Here is an 8,142-nt window from a genome sequence, read left to right as displayed (position 1 = left end):
TGGTGCTCCAGCATCTGGGTATAGAGTGGGCACCCGAGAAGGTGGAAGGACCAACCCAAATTTGACTTTCTTAGGAATAGAGATTGACTCACACGATACGGTGCTACGTCTTCTGCAGTCAAATTGGGAAGATCTCAAAGCTGAGTTGCAGCAGTGGTACTTAAATATAGAAGTGCACAAGCACCAGCTACTCTTGCTGATCGTCAAACTCTCCTTTGCAAAAAGGTCCTACTGGCAGGTCAAATATTAGAAGACTAATTGATTTATTAACAACAATGAGAAGACTCAGCTATCGGGTTAACTTGTCACATAAAACTCAAGCAGACATTGAGTAGTGGCAACGCATACTCCCGTATTGGTTTGGGAAGTCATACTTTACTGTTTGTGGCAGCCAACTATGCTGTGTTACCGACACATGAGGTCACATAGCTTTGAGACTTGAAACAGACAGTGGCTGTGCAGGCACTGGCTAGAGCAACAACGGTAAAAGTCATTTTCGATCACGTAAAAAAAACGGAAGCTATTGTTGTTGCAGTAGCTACTTGGGGGTCTAAATGGAGCAGAAAACGCTTACTTTTCTACTGCAACACATGCTGTAGTCGATATTTGGCAAAAAAAGACTATCAAGAACCAACCCCTCACGCAGTTTGTAAGCTTGATGCGTGCTATAGCAGCTAAACAGAACTTTAATATTTCAGTATCACATAATCACGGTGTAAAATAATACCTTGGCTAATGAAATGTCTCGTGGACAGGCAGAAAAGTTCAAGGACCTAGTGCCACTGGCAGACCCAGAACCAACACCATTACCAACCAATTAGGAATCACTCCAGACTGTGACATTTGGAGATTTCAACGTGCATCAGTAGCCCCGTTGATACTAGCGACATATTCTACAAATATAAAACAACTTACCATTTTTTGCCAACGCTTGAGGATACCTCCCATGACAGCTTCAGAGTCAACTTTGTCAAAATTCGCAGAGCTCAAAGCAAGATCAGTTGAAGCCGAGTGTCCTTATTATATCTGCAACTAGCTGAGTAGCCCGTTCTTTGCACAGGATTATTAGATTATTAAGATCCCATTGAAGACAAACAAACTATTTACCGAGTGTCCCGTTCCCGAGAAATTAGCAGCAAATTTCCAGTCTATAATTATATATACAGGCAGCAGAAACTTGTGGCAGCCGTTCAACGAGCGTACACAAGCAAACGAATGTAGGCATACTTTGTAAAGACTTGGATATAGTGAAAAATACCTTGCTCTTATCAATGTCGCCGGTAATAAACGATATGCTCTGTGTACCCTGTCCAAGGTCAGGAATGGAAAGTTTACTATTGGAAGACATCTGATACGTTGTTCTAGAGAAATTCGCACGTGAATGCAGGTGGGTTCAATTGACAAGAAATGGCATCGTCCCAAGAGAACTCTGAAAAACGCCGACACCCTCACTGTAGAGTTTGATTGATTAGGCGTGCGAGAGCAAAATTTGGTGGCACTGCAACTCACCATTATGGACATACACGGGTAGATAGAAACATACAGACGCACCAACAGACAGGCAGACAGCTCGCCTTTATACGTGTATATTAATATAGATGTGTCACTTTCACATCCAGACAGGTTATCCCAACCCTCTCCAAGCAACGTACTGCTTGCAGCTGGTTCTCCGTGTTATGTGGAGATTGCAAGACTTTGCACAAGAGGCCACTTCAATGCCCAATCACATATCCAATCCTCCAGAGTTTGAAGACATCACTATGCTTATGACAAAAGTAGCTGTGCCAGAGAGACAAGTTAATGTATTAGGCAGCATTCACAACCGCTTTCTTCAAATTCATGTGGGTCTCAAAAATTTACAGCAGCAAGTGACACTCCGTTTGATGAGCAAACATTTTGCAGTAAAGACATTCAGTTTAACTTATTAAGAATGTTTGGTCTTACAACAAGAATGCTGCTAATAGAGGAAGTAGCCAATTAACAAGGTCACTAAACAGTCTGCTGTCTTTACATTAACTCACAGTTGCTCTTGTTTCGCAAGTAGTTGCTTGATATTTCTGACTCCTCTTCTCGTTCTGCTTCGTCTTGATAGCCTGCAACTTCCTCAAATGTTACCTAATGTCTTTGTATTGTAGTATAACCTCTAAAATGTATAGTTAATGGGATATCACTTAACATTTGAGTGTGGTAAACAAATACAGCTGCATCATTAGTCACTTCCGAGCACAAAGTCAACGCAAACAGAGAGTAGTATGCCTTGTTACTAAAATGAAGGAGCAACTAGGTTGGTGTGGACACCAAACTTCTTTGTCATATAATTGTTATTCTTGACACCCAAACATGGCAAAGAAAACCTAACATTCAAACTTCTGAGCAAGAAAGTGAAGACGAGAACGTTGATGATAATGCAGAGGTTAGAGAAGCTGTAAAAAATCTTGCTGTTCGTTTTGCCAAACCACTAGAAAGCAAAGAGGTTAATATTCCTGCTCTTCATGTTGAGGAGGTAGTCAGTTATGCTAGAAAATATCTGCACATCAGCAAGGTGTGCTTTGAGTGTGTGTGGTACATACTTCACACTTGTTCAGACATAGTATTAGTCTCCCCTTTACTACCACACATGTTGAAAGGATGTTTTTGTCGCTGAAACTGATCAAGACAAACCGGCGCACCAGCATGAGCAACACCACTTTGTCTGACCTTATGGAAGGATACCATGAAGAACCACCACTTGAAGACTTTCACGCTGACGCCGCTATTCAGCTGTGGTGGGAAGGATGCAAGATCAACAGCTGTCCTAATCAAGGTTTCAGAAAGCAATACAGAGCAAAAGAACCGGGGACTTGGCCCAAGACTATAGCACTAGCAGCTTTAGTTTAGATGACTGGGACTTGTGGCAAAATCCTCTAAGTCCACTTCTACAAATAGTTTTACAGAAGGGTCTGACTGAATACAATTTGCACATTATTGTGCTATGTTTCCCTGTTAATGTTCTGCTATTGTCTGACATAATTATAGTGAACTTTCAAGTTTGTCTTTTGAAGTTCCATAATTTTTTCACTTTATTGTAACGCAATAAATGATTGCCTTGTAGGAATGTTGTCTCAAAGTTGTTCTGGTTATTGTCATGCTTTGTATATATGTCAAATAATAGAAATAAAGTGTTTGAGGGCTCAAAATTTGATAGAATGGGCGTGGGTTAAATGGGCGATGGTTAAATGGGCGTGGGTTAAATGAGCGTGGCTTGGGCAGACATGCTTGTCTGGACAAAAAATTTCTTATATTCCGCTCTGCATGACCAACAGGCATCAGAATTTTGGGGCAACGCTTTCAGACTGCCTCTTGGTTATTTTCGCAACAGATATAGCTATATGAAGTAGCAGAGGATCACAACATGCATGGAGGCAACTTATTGATCAGCTGTTGTTTGTGCAGAACATTTGATATTGAACGCTGTTATTAAACGTCACGCAACCTAGGCTTTCCTTACAAAGAACAAACTTTTCTCCCATATGTACGCCAAAAAGTTTTTTCATCAATTTCATATGTTTCTCCTAACATAATGAACATTCCATTGCCATACAGCTGAAGCATGAATTTGGGTCTTCCTTTAAATCTGTGCATTTTACCGCAACTTGCAAATGACTGGTGGAATCACATCCAGTAAATGCATACAAACTGATGAGAGTTTGGGAAATATTATTGTGCACGTGTACACGGAAATTGTGAGGCGAGAGTGTACCCTGTAATGGTGACATCTGTGTCGAGTAAAGGATCCAGGACACTATAGTGGCATGCACTGTGTTTGTGGCATGCCTTGCATGAAGTGACAATTGAGTGTCTGCTTCTTCTTGTGTAGACTATAATTCACAAGCGTTAACCGACTACTACATACTCCAGCATTGAGTTCCATGCACTTGTCACATCCAGATGCATGGCATTTTGAAAAGTTTGATGCAAACTCGGGACTTAACAGTAAGTGTATCTGTACTATTTTGGTGGTACTTCTAGCGATATCAGTTCTAATATAACCTAAAATGCTGAGGGCACTTCCATTACTATACACCTGACACTACAGCTATACTCTTCCAGTCTGTCTACTTACGTAAATGACCTCATTTCTAGATGCTGAGTGCATGCGTTTTCAATCAGTAAATTTACATGACGCTACTATGTACATCCAGTCTGTTTACGCTTCCATTACATCATTTTAATAACGTATATTTTGTTCTGTGCTAGAATCTGATGTTTCCACGCACTTCTACTAAAACTACTCTGTAAACGCTTCATTACATCAGTGTTGTGGAACATACCCGACTAGTGATTTCCTATATAACACTGACATCGCTTCAAGTTCCTAATCGAACTTACTAATTATATGTTACATTTTTTACACAAACAACTAATTATCACACAATGAAAACGGAAAAGAATCGCTACTACAGCGCAACATGGCCTTGGAGTAAGGATCCTTACGTGTTGGAAGGTTTAGTAATTTTCTACATCAGGCAGACGTCCCTTCATGTTTCTAATGGAAGTTACTAATTAAATATTACATTTTGTTACACGAACAACTGTCTCATGCAATGAACACTGAAAGAGTTGCTACTACCGCGCAACATGGCCTTGTAGTACGAATCCTAAGTGGACAATTGAAAAGTCTTCAAATCTCTAACTTGGGACACAAATCTTAAAGGCAACATTCGTATTTCTCTTTAATGTGAGTCTACCATCATTTTAAAAGTAAAGAATTAAAGTTTAACAAGGGGTGCAAAGATGGTCATGTTTTAGAAGGTTTTTCAGGTTTCATAGACTATTGATTGTAGAAATCATCAAGAAGTGGGTGGTAATTGTATATTTGTTTATGTGCAGTGTCAATTATTTTTGTTATGGAAAGTATTTGTTCTTGTTATAAAGGAAGCAATCACTTAAAGACAACGTTTTTGTAGTACATGTACAACATATTGCGAAGGAAGCATAATTTAAATGGCTCACTGGTTTACTGTCTGAAGAGGTCATCACCACTGAATTACTTGTCAAGGGTTTTACTGTTTGCAGTTGGGTTAAGGGACAAGTTGGTTTACGAAATCCAGATGTTGATTCCACTCCACATTTGAAGTTCATCCCAGCCTCACGCATGCAGCAGATTTTCACATTTATTGGTTTACCAACTATACACATGAAGCCCGCTAGCTTGAACACTTCATGTATAGAACCCACTCCCACTGTACGTGTGAAGGCTACGTGACATGTTGAACTTACACCAGTCAAACTACCTTTGTGACAACACATTGACTTTGATTTTACTTGTTAGAATACAGTATGCTATTGAAGGCTATGGGTGTGGCAGATGAAACTATTCCAAGGTTATTTATGAGAGGTAATCCAATGGCATTTCTCAAGGGAGTTTGTGAAGGATGTGATGAAATTTTGAAACAGAATCCCATTAACTTCAGGAATAAAATTCAAACTTGAGTTGAATGTCACACTGTATATGGACAGAAACAATGGGTGAGAGAGACTATATAACTCTAACTTTGAAAGTGCACAACTCAACATTTTTGAACACACAAGATTAATGACACTCTGACCAAGACATTTCCTAACATCATAAAAGAGATGGAGTGTTACACTTGAGCCGGTTCTGGTTGGACACTTGAATGAGTTGAGTTTCTCCAACCTACATATTGGTAACTGTAAACTTTTTTGTGGAAAGATGTACATTCGACAAGAATGCACGTGACTGCATGAAAGCAGAAGAGTGGGAGGGCAACATCTATCGATTGAACTGACCAATACCACTTAAGGGCGTGTAAAGGGCAAACAGGACCCCTGTTGGGGCTAGCACTAGGTTGCAGTCATGATGGTATGGATCTGACTTGGACACATCATAATTGGAGCACCACCAGATCCTCCTTAAGAACCCTAACAACTCTTGATATGCAAAGCCTTATCAAACCACCTGTGTAATACATACGCCGCCGTTACCCTAACTATAGAAAATCCAGGAACTTGCGGTTTCAAACGATACCAAGATTGTCACCGTCTGCCCTATTGCGCAGAAGTTATTACAGATTTTCAAAGCGCAAAGTCAATGCGAACAGAGAGTAAATCATATTCACCTTTTCTGTACAGGTACTTAGTGTGCTGACAGAATAGTTTGCAAAAGGGGTTCCTTGAAAGACACCGTTTAGGATCTTTCCAGAATGACTGGAAATTTCAAAGAAACAGCAGTCACTGCTATGGCTTCAACAAGTTTGACAATGACAACTATTTAACACAAACATTTCAATTCTAGTATGCAGCACGCGTGTTTGCGGGTTCCCACACTCTCACCTACAGTCCCTGTGTCAGAACCATTACCCAACCTTCATCGGGTACATCCTGACTGCATACTCAGAAAGAAAAATTCACAAATCAGAACGTTTGATTACCGTCTTGGAGACACTGTTTCTACCAATTCATGTCCTCACATTTGGTACTGTGCTAGGCACATTCTAGGTGAAAATTGGTATTTTACGGCAACTCGAATCTCAGTAACCCGTCTCACCACTTCGCACAAAAGTTTACTGTCTATGACCCCATACGTGTGAACTTTGAAAATCTGTAATATCTCTGCTGTTTCTTGGACCTTTGCGATGATATCGTTAGAAACCACCAGGTCTGGCATCTGTTTATTAAATTATTTAAGCCCTTCCTACAAAGGAAACCAAAAATAACACTTTTGCATATCAAGGACATATTAGCCAAGTAGAAATGGTTATTATCCAATTATCCTGTGAGATCAACAGATCATCAACTGGAACCAGGTAAGATAATTGGTGTAACATGCTCTAATGAGCACACCTGGTGTGACCTCTACCTCATACTCACTTCCCAGTTCAGGCTTACGGGCAAGTAGAAAGATAGATGTACGGTAAGAAAACATACTCTCTGATAGTGCAAATAGTCTGACTCGTGAGTGTCTGGATCATGCCATTTGGGTGTAACCATTCGAGTAACCAATGTCCGGCCAACACAACATATATATGGCTGGACATGGACTTGTTTTGACCGGACAATGTCCGGTGTCCGGGCGTTATATTCCCCTCTGATAAGTTATGGATGGAAACCTGTTTCTGAAGATCAGACATCAGCAGCTATGCAATAGTCACATCAGTTGCCGGCTCCTGAAGCGCTAGTGGAATTCATTTCATGTTCTTGCAGCAGTAACTGTGCTCTGGGCGCTGCTCCTGTTAATGCAATGGACGTATCCAGTGCACTGACGCTTCTAGGTGCTCCCAAGAGCTATAGGTTGTAACAAACAGGCAGACTGTGAAATATGCGATACCGATGTCATGTAAAGCAGTGATGATGACTCGATCTTGATGAAATTTTCTTTCAGTCTTAGACATTCTAAAGTTAGAATTGTTGAAAGTAGCTCTTCTTAGTAGATTAGTAAAACTATAAAGTCAATTAGAATGATACTACTTTACTGATCACAACAGTTGCCTCGTATTAACCACCCGCATGAATATCGGCCGCATATCACATCAAGTCACTAGACTATTAAAGTGTTGTGTTTCAGATGATTTCTACTGCACATATAACAAATCAAGTACAGTAGAATATGTAGAAATGTTGTAATATAAAGTCTTCGATAAAAGAAGTGGTTAGATTACACAGAAAAGGTGTGTATGTCGCATGGTTGCCCCGGCAATGAGCTCATTTTGATTCTCCTATTTAGGACACTTTAATCAAAAGGCAACATTTGGATTTGCAATAAGCACCTTTCAGTTAGTACAAATCCACTGAAAGATAAAAGTTGGACGAGGAGTGCAACTAGCCAAACCCTTCCCCCACATCCTTCCGACAGGATGTAGGTGGGAAGGGTCTGGCTACGCGAGACTAGGGTGCAACAACATGTTACAATTCTGAAGTTAGATCATAGACTACAAGAACAAAATGCCACTTATGTTACACACACCTTCTCTTCATAGCCTTGTCTTATACATGTAGTGGTAAATGTGGAAATACATGTGTTGTGCATGCAATGTTAATTTCCCCAACTATCCCTCAGATATTACCGGATCTAACACCTGGGAAGAAGAAATGGATCACTGTCACTTCCAGACCACATACCTGTCTACTCCAAACCACTTATTC

Source organism: Corticium candelabrum, chromosome 14 (assembly GCF_963422355.1).
Source record: "Corticium candelabrum chromosome 14, ooCorCand1.1, whole genome shotgun sequence".
Taxonomy (NCBI): domain Eukaryota; kingdom Metazoa; phylum Porifera; class Homoscleromorpha; order Homosclerophorida; family Plakinidae; genus Corticium; species Corticium candelabrum.
This window is presented reverse-complemented; position numbering follows the sequence as displayed.